General features: G+C 38.0%; 1 protein-coding gene across 2 annotated transcripts in view; it reads right to left on the reverse strand.

Moving 5' to 3' along the window:
* The window catches only part of SP4 (Sp4 transcription factor), a 71929-nt gene that overhangs the window by 33656 nt on the left and 17671 nt on the right, over window positions 1–20602 (reverse strand). The gene's annotated exons all lie outside the window — the stretch shown is intronic.

A 20602-nucleotide genomic window follows, 5' to 3' on the forward strand; every position in this document is an offset into this window, starting at 1 on the left:
CTTCATTCACTCATGTTATATAGCTTAGTTTTCACCTCTCAGGTCAGTACACATACCAACTTGGCTATGTTGGCTTAGGGAAAAATATGATAAGCAATATATAATATGACAAAATTTACATGGCTTAAGTTGATCCTGAGTGTATATGAGTATGCCTTATAATTATACTTTCTCTCAGCATAGTTCTACTTTCTCAGGTGTGGGAATAGCAAGTATGTGAAGGGGCAGAAAACACCCATTTATGAAGGAATGCTCCCACCTCAGAGTTGATGTAAGAATTAAATACGTTAATTTTTACAAACCCCTTACCACCACCAGCGCCTAGCAAAGAATTGTTCATTACATGTTAGCTATCATTATTACTAGTCTCCACTGAGTTGAGTGGCAATACAAGAATAAAATATGGTTGCAGAAACAAACATGTGAGTACTGCATATAAAATAAAAGGGTTTATTTTAAAGCTGCATATGTAGTACTTTAAACATGCGAAGCAACCAAGAAAAGACAATAAAAATTAGCAAGTGAGAAAATAGCACACATTTTCAAAACAAAATTAAACCTTTGACTCTGCCAGCCAAAGTCAATCTCACCCTCCTCTGTGTAGTCACAGCAATCTGAAACCTTTGGTAGTACCAATAACTTTAACACAAATAAAATATATGTGGAGCTTCCCTGGTGGCGCAGTGGTTAAGGATCCGTCTGCCAATGCAGGGGACATGGGTTCGAGCCCTGGTCCGGGAAGATCCCACATGCCGCAGAGCAACTAAGCCCGTGCGCCACAACTACTGAGTCTGCGCTCTAGAGCCCATGAACCACAAAGACTGAGCCTGTGTGCCTGGAGCCTGTGTTCCACAAGAGAAGCCACCACAATGAGAAGCCCGCACACAGCAAGGTAGAGTGGCCCACGCTCGCCGCAACTAGAGAAGAGCCTGCGCGCAGCAACGAAGACCCAACACAGCCAAAAATTAATAATAAAAAAAAATATGTGTTCTGTCACTGCTTTAGTAGAGACACATATTTTAGTTCTTCTAGTAAAGTTTAAATTTTCATTCACCTTTGCATTAACAAGGTGTGATAGGTAAAGAAATGAAAAGTAAAGTGAGAAGTTGTGAGTTCACGTCCCATTCAGTGACTGTACACTTGGAGATCCTCACTTTCCTCACCTCTAATAATACTGACCTCCCTAAAATTCCTGTCCCTCACCTACTTTGAAGAGTTGTTTATGAAGATCAAATTGATTTTCTAATGGGTAAAGGCTTTGTAAACTGTAAAGCAATATGTAAAGTATAATTATTATGCCTCAATGCAGCTTTCGGGCACACATAAGTTCTACATACTCAGTAAAACCAGATTCCTTAAGGATGACCTTGGCTAAGCAAACTATGCAAACTACTTATGCATCTAGAAGCACAGTGATACACATACTCCCTATTTACTGGGGGGGAAAAAGCATTTTTGGAAATGGGAGTTCTATCCAAACCAGCACTAAACACTATACAAAGTCTTTATAGATTGGTCCCTATGGAGATGCAGGTATTTCAGGTTGGCAAGTATTCTTTATGTCCCCTGAAGTCATGAGATATTTCTGGCCGTAATTTTTCCAGCTACTGTTTATACAACAGTTGGTCATTCCTTTCAGGTTGCAATGATATTTATTTAAGATGCCCTTCATTATGTCAAAGAACTGCTAGAGATCCATGATCACTGGCTGATCATACCATTTCAACAGACTCTCAAGCCTCCCTATGAACGTTTATTTGTTGAATGCCTAAACAACTTGAGGAGTTATTTCAAGGAATAATACTAAGCAAACCATATTTGAATTTAAATATTTAAGCCTGACAACTCTCTTGACTTCTTAACCTAGATGTCCCAGACACTTCAACAACAGCTCAATACTACTTTTCTTTCATTTCTGTGACCGATCAAGAACAAGCCACCAAACTCCTTACTAAGGCCTCTAAGGCCCTGCTCAAGTTTAACTCCACCCACCTCTCAGACCTCATCTTTTATTAGTCTCTCCCTTGCTCGCTCTACTCCTAACACACTTGCCTTTTCCTCTGGTCCTCAAACAAATCAGGCTCATTCCCTGCTTAGGGCCTTTGCACACACTCTCTAGTCTGGGCGAGGATGCCTTTGCACCCAGATCTCTGCACAGCTGACTCGTTAGTAACAGTCTGATCTCAGTTCAAATCCTCCTCTTTAGAAATGCCATTCCTGACCACATCATCATAGTTCCCCTTAGTCCATTTCTGTATGATCACCAAGTTTTGTCTTACTTGCCTTAAATTATCTTGTCCTTTTATTTTTTTCTGTCTTCGCCTCACTTCTGAATGTTCAGTGCCATGGTAACAGAGATCCTGCCTGTTATGTTCACTGATGTATCTCCAGATGTGGAACAGAGCCCAAACAACAGAGCCACTCAATAACATAAGCTTAATAAAGGAAAATTTAAAAGAAAAACACATTTTAATGCTGTTTTGATCATATCACTTCTGTGCTCAATAACTTTCATTCATTCCCCATTGACCAAAGTCTGGCATTCAAAGGACTTCCACCACAGGGACTCAGCTCCTGGCTCACAGATTTCCTCCTAAAGGCCAAATCCAATGTGCATTTTCTCAATGCACACAAATAAGACTGCACTGTTGCATGTGACACCATTGACTACTCTGTCCTTAAAACTTGACTGTTGGAGCTAACTCCCTACAATCTCAGAAACTCTTCCTCTCTGTTAGCTTTCCCTATCAGCATTTAAACCTAAACTGACGTCACGTTCTTAAAAGATTTACCTACACTGGTTGCCTTTACTCCTCATTTCTTTCTTTCTTTCTTTCTTTCTTTCTTTCTTTCTTTCTTTCTTTCTTTCTTTCTTTCTTTCTATCTATCTATCTATCTATCTATCGGCGGCGTTGGGTCTTCGTGCTGCGCATGGGCTTTCTCTAGTTGTGGAGAGCAGGGGCTACTCTTCGTTGCGGTGCTCAGCCTTCTCAGAGCACAGGCTCAGTAGTTGTGGCGCACGGGCTTAGCTGCTCCGCAGCGTGTGGGATCTTTCCCATATCAGGGATCAAACCCGTGTCCCCTGCATTGGCAAGTGGATTCTTAACCACTGCGCCACCAGGGAAGTCCTTCCCATTCTCTCTTTAAACTACTGAAATTAGGTGTCCAACTCATCATTCTGCTAAAATGATGACAGAACGAATGATTTCTCTGATGGTAAACCCAAACATACTCTTCCCTTTGATCTTATTTCACCTCTGGAGCACCTGGAGCTGCTAATCCCACCCTCTTCTTGAAATGCTCTCCTTCTTGGGCTTCTCACTACTCACCACTGCTGTTCCTCCCACTTCTCTAGCCACCCCCACATAGTTCCAACTTCTCATTCTAACTTGCTCCTTGGTTTATTCCCACACTTTCATAACTTTTACTACTATGTGTAAGCTGTATCTCCCAAATCTGTACCTTATGCTCAAACACCTCTCATGAGTGTCAGACTCTTCTTGTCATCTGCCAGGGAACATTTCCACACAGATTTTTCACAGGGAATCTGTCTAGGAATCAGACAGGTTATCCCACAAAAACGGTACTCCTACCGAGCTACCATTTTCTCTTGCTTGATTACTACAATAGCCTCCTAACTGGTCTCCCCGCTACCACTGTCCTCTATAAGTTCATTCTTAACATTGTTTCCAGAAGAATCATATTTGCAGAACTATTATACAATAAGAATATCCTGGGGCTTCCCTGGTGACTCAGTGGTTAAGAATCCACCTGCCAGTGCAGGGGACACTGGTTCGAGCCCTGGCCCAGGAAGATCCCACACGCTGTGGAGCAACTAAGCCCGTGTGCCACCACTACTGAGCCTGCGCTCTAGAGCCCACATGCTGCAACTACTGAAGCCCAAGGGCCTAGAGCCTGTGCTCCACAACAAGAGAAGCCACCACAATGAGAAGCCCATGCACCATAACAAAGAGTAGACCCCGCTCACTGCAACTAGAGAAAGACCGCGTGCAGCAACGAAGACCCAACGCAGACAAAAATAAATAAATAAATAAATTTAAAGTGTATATTGGGAAAAAAAAAGAATATTCTGTAATAGATAAAAAGAATGAAAGAAATCTTTATGCACTAACCTAAATAAACCTCTAAAATATATGGCTGAATGAAACAAAGTTACTGATGTTTACGTTATGATACATACTACAGACACTATATATTTCCTACAATGATTTTCACACTAACACATAAATTGAAAAAAGTCTGAAAGGATATGTAACAAACTGATTAACAGTGCTTACTTCTAAAAGGGGGACTGAGATTGAAGTGTAGTCAGCAGGAGTGTTAGCTGCACTTTTTTTAAAACAAGGAAAATGTTTCCATGTATTACTAGCATTATTAAAGATTAATTTTAAAAGGAAAAAACCTGCTGGTAACTAACAGACCCAATATGGAACTTTATTATTGCTTTTATCTGCATTTATCTGATTCCTAATAGAACTGAACATGTTCTTCAAATATGTGTTGGCCATCTGAATACCTTTTCTGAATTGTGCGTTCAAATCCTTTGCCATTTATCTACTATGGCTTAGATCATTTCTTTTGTGTAGCTCTATTTATTAAGGACACTTTGTCTTGTTTAAAATATTTTTTATGATGTATAAGCTTTACCCACATATATTAAAACCAAAGGAAATATGGCTTGGTCAAGCCCTGCAAAGTCAGCTATAAATGACATTTTAAAAACTCTGATGCCTTCACAACATTTAAATACAATGGGAACACAAGGGGAGACGTAGAAATAATAAAAGATGAAGATACAACCTTATTGTCCACTTCCTTTGACTGATTTGATCCTCTTAGCATTTCACACCAACCCTTTGAGGGAAGTAGGACAGTTAATATTTTTGTTTTATAAATAAGAGAATATAATCCAACTGGTCCTTATTTATTCTTATGGAAAAAAACGTGACTTACAAGATTTGAACGACAGGTAACATTACTGTGTACGTAAAACAGGCCTATACATTTGAAAAATAAAAGAAACCCCAACTATCTATCAGTAAAAAAATTAACCCAACTACCAATTCACTGAAAATGATCTATTTAATAATAGTGACGCACAGGTTCAAAATACTATTTTAAGTACATGTTTCATAATTGTGTTTTTTACACATAGTCTAGGATATAAGGTTATCTACTAGATTTGAACAGGAAAAACAAAAACTGTTGACTTCCATAATATAAAACTTGCTGTGGAGGGCTAGAGGGACTTCTTACTCTTGTGAAAACATTAAAATGATTCTTAAATCAGCCTATTTTGGTTTATTTATTTCCTCTACAGATTTAACTGGGAGTCTGTCTATACAAAGGCCTCTGAAGGAAAGAATATATGCCTCCTTACTTTGATGCAAATAATTTTCAATAACTATACTCTGAAATAGGATTTGGTTGCCTTATAATCTAACTTAAAACAGACAAGAAGGCTGTGTATTCCTAAACATAATAAGATAACCAGGTATGTCTAGGGTTGGGGGGCAGGGGGAGTAGGAAGAAGAAATGGGAAGTGACTGCTAATGTCCCTGGGGTTTCTTTATGAGGTTATGAAAATGTCCTAAAATTATATCATGGTGATGAATACACAATTCTGTGAATACACTAAAAGCCACTGAATGTAAACTTTAGATGGTTGTATCATATGGTATATGAATCACACCTCAATAAAGCTGTTCAAAAAAAAAAAGTTAACTAAAAATTCTACTCTTGTTGGCTGTAAGTCTCTTTAAACTAGTGATTCTCACCTGGAGGTATTTTTGTCTTCCAGGGGATATTTGGCAATATCTAGAGACGTTTTTGGTTTTCACAACTTGGAAGGTATTACTGGTATTTAGTGGACAGAGGCCAGGGATGCTCTTAAACATCTTACAGTGTACAGGACAGGCCCTCAAAACAAAGAATTATTTGGTCTAAAATGTCAGTAGTGCTGAGGTTAAGAAGCCCTACTTAAACTGAGCTTCCATAACTCAACTAATGTTCATGGCCCTCATTTATTCATTATAAACAACCAGAACCAAAATAAAATGTATGAAAAATTAAAACATGGTACATTTATATGCCTAGAAAAACGATAAACTATACGCAGCTCCATTAAAAAAAAAAAAAAAGCAACTACATGACTCTGAATTAAAGCCCTTACAAAGAGAGTAATATACATTTGGGAACAGACTTTGACAGATATATGACTTGGATAGATTCCATAGTACAGTGGTAGTAAAAAGAATAATACGTTGAGTTTGAAATTATGCTTATTCCAAAATACTTCTTTACCTATTGAAGAGCTGTCAACTCTGTGTTTTTCTACAGATGAACTATAACCTGAGAACATTAAGAAATAACTGAGTCTTCTCTGCACTTCTTAAGTGAAGGTGAACTATATATTAGCAAATGATTTCCATGACCTATCATGGGTCATGTACAAGTTGTAAACCTATACTGAGTCCCTGAGTAGGTACAACAGACAGTTTAGCAATACCTATAGATTAAACAGAGCTTTGAAGTCAGGCAGATCTGTCTTTCAGTTCTAAATCTCTGTAGTTTCTTCCTTTGAGTGGCAGGAATTAACTGAGATAACGCATGTAATACACTTAGCACAATGTCTGGAGTACAATAAACACTCAATGTTAACTCCAATACATCTGAAATTGCATAACTGGTTAAGTACAAATACTTAATAACAGCCGTTCAGATTTCTATAAGTCTTAGATCTTTGCATAAGAACTTAGTGTACAAGTGAGATTTATTCATTCGACAAACATTTCCTGAGTACCTGCTACATGCTTAACACTGCTGGAGAAATAAAGATAAATAGAGTCTGACTTGAAATTCGAACGTGTGGGGAAGACAAGTTTAAACAAATAATTATAATATGTGCTACAACAAAAACATACATAAGATGCCTAAATAGTACAGAGGAAGATGATTTACTGGAAAGGAGAAACAATGAAGGTTTCCTGGAGGAGATAAAACCACTGCCAGGTAGAAAGAATAAAGGTAAACAGGAAGGCAATGGGAATGGGTATATTTACAGGCATAACTCTGAGACAGCATATTGCTGGAGATTACAGTTCCAGGAAACGAGGGGCTTAAAGGTAGTGCTGGAGGGCTAGATCAGGAAGGTCCTTATTCAATTTCTTAAACAAGTGACTTTCTGGGGTAGGGGTGTGAGGGGTGGATCCTTGTTAAAATATCATGGCCACCCCTCCCTTCCCCAACCAGAGAATAGCTGCCATATAATAGTCACCTACATTTACTGAATTTATTAAATGGCCAGAATACATAATCAACTACTTTATCCTTTATCACCTAATGCCCTCTCTGAAGGCTCTGAGAGGTTATGTAAATTTCCCAAGGTTATACAGCTGCTATCAAGTACAGCTGCTATCAAGTTACAAAGCCAGGGTGTGAACCTTGTTCAGCCTGAATCCAGAGCCCCGCACTCTTTTCCAGGTGGCTATGGTATCTCCTTGGGAACCAGGGATATAATTTGGGCTTTGGAGGCAATAGAGAGTTATCAATGTCTTAAACAGAAAATTAATGGATTCAAGGTCACATTTTAGATACAACATTGCCAAACAATCAAGTGAATGGAGTGTGGAAGTTCTATTCATAATTTTCAAATAAGACCTGTAGAAGACCCATCATTATATCCTCCATATTACATTATGGACATGACTTTATCAGTGTTCTAACATGACCTTTACACAGATTAGATAGGAAAGCTGCCTAAACCAGCCCTATGCATCAATTTAAGATTTTGCTTTTCATTACCATCTATTGAAAAAAACAAAACTCCACACACAACCAGGTCAAGCTTGGTTTACAAGCTATGCATCTCTTAAAATGGGTCAGAAATTCAACAACACCTAATAAGACACTAGGCTGTATTTCAAGAGCAGGTATCTCAGAGGTATACCTAAGTAAAACCTGCCAACCAATTTTCATGCTTGAAGGTGTTGCTCTTTTGAACCTCCTTGAACTAGGAAGGAAAGGCAACTCCAATCACTTAGGATCTGCTATTGATGAGGCATGGCAGGTGGTAATTAAGCTTTTTCACTCTCATTTTAAGTCCTAAAGTGGTTGCCATTATTCATGAAGAGCAGATGTCGACCATGAAGAGCAGATTTGGGCAACGTTTTAAAAATGAACCCTAAACACTAATCTGATACCTGAATTCAAGAAAGTGAAAGGAAGAACTACCTTTTTTTACAGAATGAATACACTTAGAAGGGACATCTAAACAGAATTAAGAAGCAAGCAGTGAGAATGCTGATTGTAAGAAAACAAACACTAGTAATCTCCAAAGTTTCTTTACTATATAACCCTACCAGTAAAAATATCTTAACTTCGTAACCCAAAATATTTCTTTAGGGCTTCCCTGGTGGCACAGTGGTTAAGAATCCTCCTGCCAATGCAGTGGACACGGGTTCGAGCCCTGGTGCGGGAAGATCCCACATGGCGTGGAGCAACTAAGGCCATGCGCCACACTGCTGAGCTTGCGCTCCAGAGCCCGCGAGCCACAACTGCTGAAGTCTGGGAGCCTAGAGCCCGTGCTTTTCAACAGGGGAGGCCACTGCAGTGAGAAGCCCGCGCACCACAGCGAAGAGTGGTCCCTGCTCACCACAACTAGAGAAAGCCCACGCGCAGCAACAAAGACTCAACACAGCCAAAAAAAAATTTTTTAATTAAAAAAAAAGCATTAATAACTTGAAAAGTCTGCAACTGGAAACCTATGAAGGCTCTGACGAAGAGAAAAGGAGCACATAATCAAATCTGGGTTTTAGGAAAACTCTGGAATGTCAAGTATGTGACAGCAAAGCTAGAGACAGAGAAGCCAGTTAAGAAGAAGCTATTTTACCTTCCAGATGATGAGTCCCTGAAAAAGAACACTGACAATAGAAAGGAAGAACTCAATAAAAGAAAAATAATTATAATAACAAAAAATGGTTGCTAGCCCTAGTGAAAACTTTTCTGTGCTCTAAGCACTGTGCAAAAGACTTTACATATATTATTCCACTAAAGTAACACTATTATTGCCATTTTACAGATGAGGACACTAATATCTAGAAAAACACTTAACTGAGATTTAAGTGGTAAAACCAAGACTTGAATCAAGGTCTGTCTAATTCCAAGGTTCAGGCACAGAACCACAGACTCTGGCTAAAATCACTGCTAATCCCAAAACTTCTGAACTTCATCCTCATCCTCACCTTGCTCTCTAGTTATCTGACTGCAAACACACTCTCAATTCAGCAACCTCTTCTGGCTTCATCTGGCGTCTTTTGCTAATAGTCCCTTGCCTCTTTGAACTTCTGCCATATCCAGTGGTAATTCCCCTCAGAAAACAAATTGATTTCGTCTTCTAATACTGCCTCAGAAAACATATTTCTTCTCTCTCTCCAGTCCTTCCCTCTCCACTAGTTCTATATTCCTATTGAACCAATCTCCTTGAAATCAGATTAGCCCCCTCCCATCCAAGTCCATATTATGCAACCTAAAATGAAAATTTGACCATGATATTCCACTTCTTAAGGTTCCCCAAGGGCTCCTCATAGCTTTCAGGATACCTTTTCAATTCTTATCATGACAAGGGAAGAATCTCCATGACCTGGCCCTTGCCACCACAACTAGAGCATATAAACTCTTGGTCTGAACACATGAAACTATCTGTGGTTCCCTGATCACATCATGACATGACTCTGACCTTTTGCCTGGAATATCCTTTCTCTGCCAACCTGGCTAATTTCTTGCCATCCTAGCTGAGCTATCCTGTATCACCTCCTTAAGAATCCTTCCTCACAAATTCCCTCATTTGATTACACAGTATTGTATCCTCAGGGGACTGGTTCCAGGACGCTCTGTGTTTAACCAAAACCTGCTCAAGTTCCATAGTCAGCCTTCCATATCCACAGGTTCCGCATCCATGGATTCAACCAACCACTGAAGTGTTTACCTGTCCTTTGTCTATGTTCTGCAGTTGGTTGAATCCACAGATGTGGAACATGCAAATACGGAGGGCGGGGCCAACTATGCACTTTTATGTCCCCACAGAAGCCAGTTACTTCTATTTAAAGCATTATCACACTACATCATAGCTAATCTGATTTCTAACCAACCGCCCACATCCCTGCTCCACTTACATATTTACGTACTCTTTAATGCCTTCTTTAGCATTGTGGTCTCCATACCTAGCATAGTACTTAGCAACTAATAGGACTGCAATAAATTTTTACCAAATGAATGAACATAATCAATCCTAAGAAGCCTTTCTCTACTAGCCCCCAATATAGTGTCCTCTTCCTGTTTTAATCAAACTTATCCAAAGTGTATCCTACACTTGCTAGGTCATATTTTCACCACTCATTCATCCATTTAAATGCTTTCACAGTTTTGCTGCAACATTCCCTAAGCTGCACAACATAGTACTATCCTATAGAACTTTCTGCAATAATGAAGAAATTCTGTATCAGGGCTCTCCAATATGGCAGCCTCTAGCCACATGTGGCTATTAGCTATCGAAATGCAGTCCAACTGAGAAAATAAGTTTTTAATTTTAATTAGTTTTACCTTAAATAGTCACATGTGGCTTGTGGCTTTCATATTGAACAGCACAGTTCTCGGATCTCATCAAGTTTCAAACACAAAATTCAACGAACTTTTCTCAACACTCACTCTCCAAGTCATCTTTTCAATGTTTAACACTCTGAGATTCCTCTTAGTTGTCGACATACAACCCTGTCCTCCTCCTATCTCCCTGACTGCTCTCACTTCTCTAGACTCAACCCTTCCTTTGTCCCCAGAAGACTGAGTGTAACGCTAAGGCTAGTTGTCACTCTACTGCACTTCAAACTCAAAACTGTCTCCCTCATCAATTTCACATACTGCCATAATTTCAACTACCAGCTCTATGTAGAAGACTTCCAAATCTGGAACGTCAACTCTGATCCCTCTTCTCAGATACAATCTCCAAATACAAACTGGACATCTCCAAAGAAATGTTTTACTATTAACTCAAACTTTAAAAATATCAAAATTCAGGTTCATCACTTTGCTTTTCTCAATGTCGTTTCTTTTAACAGTGCAATCATTCTCATGGCCACCTGGGCTCAAACTCTTAAGGATTACCTTTACCTTATTCTTTCCTCTCTATAGTCATGCATCAAATCCTGTCAATTGTTTTCTTGAAGTCTCTTGAGTCACACTTTACACCCAAGTTCTGATTTCCCATCACTGATATCTGAGCTAACTCTACGGTCCCAAAATTGGCTTTCCTGTTTCTCCTATGTCTGCTAGACAATAAAACTAAAATACCACTTCATAAATGAAACTTCCCTTCCTCTATCCCTCCAAAAATTAACACATTCACACACTCCTTCAGTGACGTGTGCCCTGTCTTTGGTCTGACACTCTCAGTCTATAACCAAACTTCTACCAATCTTGCCAACTGCATCTTCTACCATTTCCCTCAAAGTCTCCACTTTGATTACACAGTACTGTATCCACAGGGGACTGGTTCTAACTAAAAGGATCTACCAATTCTTTCTTAAATATGTAAAGCACATTACAGCTTCCTCTCTTTTGTACCTGTTGTTTCTTTGGCCAATAATGCGTTCCTTCTTACTTCATGCTTTTTGGGGGGGCTTCCCCTTCCTTCAAGAATCAGTTCAAGCCTCCTAGGCATCATAAAGCCTTTCATTTCTATCCTGGCTCTCAGTGGCATCTTCCTGCTTTTAATTTCAATATAACTACCTTTTATCATTCAGCTTGCTTTTACTATATTATTTCTATGTACTGTCTTTAATTTTAATGATATTCTGTCTCCTCATAGAACAGAACCTTTTTGAAGGCCGGGACTATGTCTTATACCATCTTTATGTCCTAGGAATTTAGCTCTGTGCCTACACTTAGTAGGAACTTAAGGACTAATCACAAAAAAGATACGTAGTTGAGAGGTTACAAGTAATAAGAAAAAGAGCATATCAGCAACCAGGGACACTAACAACTCAATGACAGGAAATAATAGGGGTAAAAGCAGTCTGACATGACAGCAGAGAATTGGCAAAGGCAATCATGGAATCAGGAAATAGTGTACTGGTATATGAAAACAGCAAAATCTTTTAACAATGATCATCAAATGACGGGATTTTTCTCTTTTATAGGCAGTTCACCCAAACAAGCAGTGCTCAAAATAAACAGGTAAAATATAAGGTTTCTGTTTTAATTATCTTTCTTTCCCCCCACAATGGTATTTATTTTAATGAAATCTGATACATCAAGGCAAGCTAGCTTGTGTAGTTTGGTATGAGGATTCCTAAAACATCAGAATGATAGTCTTAATTGCATAGAAGTTTACAGCTGATCTGTCCAGCCCTGGAAACACGGAAGTGGCCCTCACTGCTACCAGGGTACAGTATGCCCTGTCAGTTCTTAGGCTCACAGCTTAAAATAGTTGTGCAGTTCAGGGCCAAGGGAGGCTGAGCCAACACTGTTAGGTTGTCACAGATCAGTCTAACCCCATAGATGGCTATTTTAAGATTCATCTCTAAACAGCAAACTGAGCAACCAGGAAAGACTAGCTTTCTACTTCCAAGTGTACATGAACCAGGCACAGATTTTCTCTAAAACCATAGAGGGAATCATTCTAACCATGTAAGAACCATCCTACATCCCCTACCATGCAATCCAGACCCATCTTCAGTTGTGGGGAATTCAGTTCTAGTCACCTCTTTTCAGTTCCAATTAAGATGAGTATGAGCACATCTTTGGGGGTGGGGGGGGAGAATTTTTAGAATTATATTGACTTTCTTGAACAGAAATAACATTTGGCATATTTTGGGGGGGGTTAGAACATAGACAAAGAAAAGGTTCTATTCACTTACATAAATTCACAGATTAATTTAAAATCTCATTTTCAGAAATAAAGCTTAGAAGACAGAACTGTTTGTGCATTTGATGGAAGAGACTAACTTAAATAATTTAAAGATGTGTGCAGACAAGGAAATGAATGAACTCCACTGTAAAATTATAATCAAAGCCTCATTCTTAACAAATGATCTCTACATTTCCTCTTAAATAGTTCTAAGAACTCCTAAGTTTAACTATTTTGTCCTTTTAATTTCTTCATCACAATAAAGCACCAAAAGACCATGAATGAATTACAATACACCTGTATTAATATTTTATTTCATTAATTACTCACAGCTAAGGTATCTCAAGATTATTTCTACATACATACATTTAACCATGATATATAGCAATAGCTGGGAAATGAATCATATAAAGTAAAAGAACTAATTTAAAAAAATACAGTGGATCACATTCATATCCCTATCCCCTTTGTCACATTAGGGAGTTTAATTATTTTCTATTTCTATTTTGCTGTCCCTCGGAAAAATTCAATGTGCTTTATCAGCTTGGGCAGATGATGATCTATTCATTATCAAGGAAGACTCTTGCCTGCTTACCCTTGATGATTTTGAAAAGGAAAGGAACATGCAAGTGTTATTTCTCAACCTACTAAATCCTGTATAAACTTAGAGAATAGCCTGAAAATAAAATAAAACTACATTTAGTTATATTTCTTACAAACCCTAACAACTTACTAACTTAAGTTCAAAGGCCACCAGTAGACCTGTCTCACATAAAAATTTTAGTTTTAATTAGTAAACGAAGAATTACGAATGATTTTATTTTATTTTTTGTTTTTGTTTTTGTTTTTGCGGTACGCGGGCCTCTCACTGTTGTGGACTCTCCCGTTGTGGAGCACAGGCTCTGGACGCGCAGGCTCAGTGGCCATGGCTCACGGGCCCAGCCGCTCCGCGGCATGTGGGATCTTCCCAGACCGGGGCATGAACCCGTGTCCCCCGCATCGGCAGGCGGACTCTCAACCACTGCGCCACCAGGGAAGCCCACAAATGATTTTAAAATCCTAAAACAACAAGGTGTAGAATTTGGCCAGATTTACAGTATCTAAACTATGGCTGTCCAATGAGTATCTAACATTTCAGTACAAAAAGGAACTACAATGCTAAAACACAAGAAAAGGGCTTCCCTGGTGGTACAGTGGTTAAGAATCCGCCTGCCAATGCAGGGGACACAGGTTCGAGCCCTGGTCCGGGAAGATTCCACATGCCACGGAGAAACTAAACTGAAGCCCATGTGACTAGAGCCCACGCTCTGCAACAAGAGAAGCCACCGCAATAAGCCTACGCACCACAACGAGGAGTAGCCCCTGCTCTCCGCAACCAGAGAAAATCCTGCGTGCAGCAATGAAGACCCAATGCAGCCAAAAATAAATTAAATAAATAAAAATTAAAAAAAAAAAACAACACAAGAAAAAATTGTTTAATGTAACTTTTATTAGCAGTTATAATACACAAACTCAATATAGAACTAATATGTCACTAAATAAAATCAGAAGATTTTATAGTAATATAAAATATAGAGATTTTGGGTTTCCCTGGTGGCGCAGTGGTTCAGAGTCCACCTGCCGATGCAGGGGACATGGGTTCATGCCCGGTCCGGGAAGATCCCACATGCCGCGGAGCGGCTGGGCCCGTGAGCCATGGCCACTGAGCCTGCGCGTCCGGAGCCTCTGCTCCGCAATGGAAGAGGCCACAACAGTGAGAGGCCTGCGTACCGCAAAAAAAAGAAAAAAAATAGAGATTTCCAAGCTACCATGGGATTAATAAGATGATTATATCTTATTCAATTAACAAAAAAGGCAAAGCATTCTGAAAGGTGAAATCCAAAGTTTCTGTATGCTTATTATTAGTACAGTTAAAATGAATATCAGTCCTTAAAATAACTGACAATTTTTGAAAAATGACCACATACTATGGAAAATGGAATCAAGTATTTTAAATACAAATTTTTTTTCAATAGAGCTGCATCTCCTGAGTCATATATTTATTAAGCGCCAACTATATGCAAGGCACTGTCTCTGCAGACTGGAGGAAGCCAAGATAATCAGGCTACTATTAGAAAAAGCAGAGCAGACCATTACCCACCTCCCATTTATAGCTGTTCATTTTCAACTACAAAAGCTGATTGCTTTTGTAATAAGAGTGTCTCTGGGCCTCTAGCAGACCAGGTATAAGAGCTGGCAGATGGGAAATCTGGCAGGAAGTAGCCAGATTTATTCTATGATCAAAAAACTTAGTTTCTCTTATTTATTTATGATCAAAAAACTTAATTTCTCTTATTTAGAAAATTAGAGGATCCCTGGTGAGCAACTGACATGCAATTCTAGAACAATCCGAAAGGTAGTTAATATATAAAAGATTTTCAAGGGTAGAGATTTAAATCCTCCCTCAATAAATTATGCCGTATTTAATTACTTACATTATTAAGAATGTATTTCTTTAGTTTAACCTAAATTTCTCCTTCCAATGTAATTATATCACATTTTATTCAGTTTTCTGAGGAAATGGAGAACTATCACTAGTATCTGTGTGGAGGACCAATTTAAAGCCAACTGTTCTTTCTAATCCTTAAGATGCTACCAGAAAACTACTAGAGCTCATCGATGAATCTGGTAAGGTTGCAGGATACAAAATTAATACACAGAAATCTCTTGCATTTCTTTACAATAACAATGAAAGATCAGAAAGAGAAATTAAGGAAACAATCCCATCTACCACTGCATCAAAAAGAATAAAATCCTAGGAGTAAACCTACCTAAAGAGGCAAAAGACCTGTACTCTGAAAAATATAAGACACTGATGAAAGAAATCAATGATGACACAAACAGATAAAGATATACCATGTTCTTGGATTGGAAGAATCAATATTGTCAAAGTGACTACACTACCACAGGCAATCTACAGATTCAATGCAATCCTTAACAAATTACCAGTGGCATTTTTCACAGAACTAGAACAAAAAAATTCAGAATTTGTATGGAAACAAAGAAGACCCCAAATAGCAAAAGCAATCCTGAGAAAGAAAAACAGAGCTGAAGGAATCGCACTTCCTGACTTCAGACTATACTACAAAGCTACAGTAATCAAGGCAGTATGGTATTGGCACAAAAACAGAAATATAGATCAATGGCACAGGATAGAAAGCCCAGAAATAAACCCATGCACCTATGGTCAATTAATCTACGACAAAGGAGGCAAGAATATACAACGGAGAAAAGACGGTCTCTTCAGTAAGCGGTGCTGGGAAAACTGGACAGCTACATGGAAAACAAAGGCAGAACACTATCTGACATAAACTGCAGCACTATCTTTTGGGATCCACCTCCTAATGAAAATAAAAACAAAAATAAACAAATGGAACCTAATTAAACTTAAAAGCTTTTACACAGCAAAGGAAACCATAAACAAAATGAAAAGACAACTCACAGAATGGGAGAAAATATTTGCAAAGAAGCGAACAACAGGCGATTAATCTCCAAAATAAACAAATAGCTCATGCCACTCAATACCAAAAACAAGCAAAAACAAAACAAACACACCAATCTAAAAATGGGCAGAAGATATAAATAGACATTTTTCCAAAGAAGACAGACAGATGGCCAAAAAGCACATGAAAAGATGCTCAACATGCTAATTACTAGGGAAATGCAAATTAAGACTACAATGAGGTATCACCTCACATCAGCCAGAATGCCCATCATCAAAAGGTCTACAAACAATAAATGCTGGAGAGGTTGCGGAGAAAAGGGAACCTTCCTACACTGTTGGTGGGCATGTAAATTGGTACAACCATTATGGAGAACAGTATGGAGGTTCCTTAAAAAGGTAAAAGGAGAATACAGAGAATTATAGTATGATCCAGCAATCCCACTCCTGGGCACATACCTGGAGAAAACCACAATTTGAAAAAATACATGCACCCCAATGTTCACTGCAGCACTATTTACAATAGCCAAAACATGGAAGCAACCAAAATGTCCATCAACAGAGGAATGGATAAAGAAGATGTGGTACATATATACAATGGAATATTACTCAGCCATAAAAAAGAATGAAATTTTGCCATTTGCAGCAACATGGATGGACCTAGAGATTATCATCCTAAGTGAAGTCAGACAAAGAAAGACAAATATCGTAAGATATAACTTACATGTGGAATCTAAAACAGTGATACAAATGAACTTATTTACAAAACAGAATGAGACTCACAGACTTCAAAAACAAACTTATGATTACCAAAGGGGAAAGGCTGGGGGAGGGATAAATTAGTAGTATGGGATTAACATATATGCACCACTATATATAAAATAGATAATCAACAAGAACCTACTGTGTAGTACTGGGAACTCTATTCAATATTCTGTAATAACTTTTATGGGAAAAAAATCTGAAAAAGAATGGATATATGTATCCTAATCACTTTGCTGTACACCTTAAACTAACACAACACTGTATATCAACTATAATATAAAATAAAAATTAAATTTAAGAAAAGCCACCTCCCCTTTCTATTTCTTCAAATGTGGAAAAGCCAAACTTGATCCAATATTTATATAAAGACCCAGCAATACAGAACACAGCAGAAAGCTATTTCACCCCACATCTTGTATTATGTACCTCTTAAGATTATGTCTACCAAAAAAATTAAAAACAACTCACTGAGAAAACCCACGAAAACTCCTAACTCATTTTTTTGTCCACTATAATTCACTGATCTCTCAACAACTTCTCCCCATATTATCTCAGTTCACAAAATGATTATTTGGCCCAGTCAAATTTACCATAAAAGTACAAACACGGAAAAATGTTTACAACAAAGTGTCTAGCATAAAGGCTGCTACAAGTTTCTAAGTTTGAAAATCTAACATCAAAAACAAAAATTAAAAAAATGAAGAGCTGAGATACAAAATGGGTGAACTGTGCACATAAAATATTTGGATTCTAGAATTAAAAATAGTTTATGAAATAAAATTTAATAACTATATCAAATTTTAGTTTTGCTAAATGAAAAAATTATAACAATTGGAACAATTATTTAGCAACCAAAATACTGACACTTGGGACAGGAGAAAACAATATTAACTTTAAGATCTTATTCCTTTGAGAAAGAGAAGAAGCAAGAAAAACTTATCTACAATTTTCTTCCTAATAAAGATGCTTATGACACTTGCATGTCTATTTAAGCCTCAGGGAGTTGGACCTGGGTTATCCTGACTTTGCCAATAACTAAAGATGTGATTTGGGTAAACTACATATCCACTTTGGGGTTTTTCACTTATAAACAAACTTTAGTTTTTTCACCTATAAACAAAAAGAGCTGAACCAAAGATGGTGTGTAAAGGTAGCATACAGATGAGAATTTCTGTCATCTTCCAATATGGTTAAAAAAAATTTTTTTATATACATGAACATATGTATATATTCACCTGCACACAAACATACATATCTCAATACCATTCTGAATCTCTATTTTCGTTAGTTCTGAAGAAAACTTTAAACTTAGCAATATTAAGTACTATTTCTTTGTAATAAGACTCTTTGACATAAAAATTAGAAAATAAATCAGCAGTCCACTGTTTTAAAATATAATGTATTAACAGAAAATCTGAGGTATAGTAAGCTGAGAAGATTGCCAATGAAAAGACAGCTTGTTATTCAGTTACCCAGAGGAGGGTAAGAGTTACCATGCCCCAGCGGGCCACACTGGGGGGCACCAGGGTGGATCAGGAGGCAGAGGGCCAGAGAGGAATTGTGGACAGGATCCTTTATTGTGGTTTCCACAAAAAGGAAAAGGCACGAGGCAGGAGGAACAGAGGCAGGGGAAACAGGCTTAGGACTGGCCAGTGTGAATAATTTCAAAGGGCTCTGGAGCATGAGGTCTGTCCTTTGTTGTCTGGTACCTGGTCCTGTGATTAGAGCAGGTAGATAGTGGCCTGAAGTATGACGGCCATAAAGGATGTGGTTGTGGGGTGGGCTCTGGAGTGGTTTGTATTTGAAAAGTACACTCAAGGTGGAGTTGTTTACTATCTCTAGGAACTTGTTAACCCTGGAAAGGGCAGTCCCTCCAGGGTCAGTGAGGCCCCAGATGTCAAAGCATCAGAAAACAGAAAATAAAACCCATAGTTAACACACCCAATTAAGCTAAGTAACAGAGAAGTCTCACTTCTTTCTACTGGGTATTTATTGAATGTTTAATACATTACCAGAATGGCACTGTATGTTGCAACAAAATGAACATGTGATAGAAAATGAGACTGCAAAATATTAAACACATACACATATTAATTTAGAAAAAAAGAGTAAGGGTAAATTTATAATAATAATAGTTTACATCCATTCAGTGCTTTGCTATTTACAAAACATTTCCACATGCTACTCCATTTAATTCTCAGAAAAACCCAGTTTAGTAGGCATTTTGTTATCTTCATTTTACAGGTGATTACGACTAAGGCTCAAGAACACTAAAGGCCATCCCCACATCACAGACAGTACCTGGCAGACCAGGGGGCTGAGGGCAGGTCTTGATTCCTGTCCATCTCTATTTCACCAGCACCACAACGTCTCCTTCGTTTTAAGTTAAGCCTACAGTATTATTATGCAAAAACAAATAGCTATTCCTAACCAATGAGAACTGAGTGTTCGATTGCCTTTACTATAACAACTGGGCTAACATATTGAAAAGCATGTAGGATTCTTAATAACATAAATAAATAAATAAATAAGTAAATCCTTTACTAGGGGTGCTTTTAAGGGATATTTGAAGGCACAATTTTCTTTATGTTTTTTTTAAACTTCTGTATAACAGTTGAGTGCTAGACCTCACATAACCTTTTTAAGACATGATTCCCAAAACAACTCTTGTTTCTCAGTAATCATAGGGAATTAAATATATACTTTTAAAAGTGTTTCTATAAATTAAAATTAACTTTACCAAATGAAATCCAAGCAAGTATTATATTAAAAATTGCTTTTGAAACTCATTTGTTTAAAAAAATCCTGTTTTATCATTATTTAATTTTTAAAAAATTCCTCACAGAAGTCCCTCTACGAATCATCTTGACATCAGCACAATCCAGCATTTAAAGAAGTACTTTCTTCCCGAGGTAGCAGCTGGAATCTATATTAAACTCCCCTTTGCCAGTAGTTGTGAAGCTGAAAATGGAGTTCTCCCTGCTTTAATACCCCAAGCAGAAAATTCTAAAGTTTAAACAGATGAAAATACAACTGCTCTTATGAGACCTCTTTGGACTACAAATCAGCTGTCATATTCTTCACCTTCTAGAATAAGAAGTAAGACAGTTTCTCCTTTGAAACTGAGATACAGAGATCCACCTAACTCTTCTACTTCTAAATTTGTAGATTTTACACTATCATCCATGGGGCAGGCTGACTAAGAAATCTAAGTCATGAGGTGCTAAGGTAATAAAATAGGTGGATTGAGATGGTTACTGTAAAGTTGGAAAACAGGAAGGCAGCAAAGACAACAGTAAAATCTCTGGTCTGAAGATCAGGAACTAGCTTTTGGAAAGGTTAGAAGGTAATACTGCATAAGAGAGTTCTCTGGCTACTGCGGCAGTGTTTGTTCTCACAGGGCTATCGATGCTTCTTCTTGGCTAGAGAAGCTC

This window comes from Pseudorca crassidens, chromosome 8 (genome assembly GCF_039906515.1).
Source record: "Pseudorca crassidens isolate mPseCra1 chromosome 8, mPseCra1.hap1, whole genome shotgun sequence".
NCBI classification, from domain to species: Eukaryota; Metazoa; Chordata; class Mammalia; order Artiodactyla; family Delphinidae; genus Pseudorca; species Pseudorca crassidens.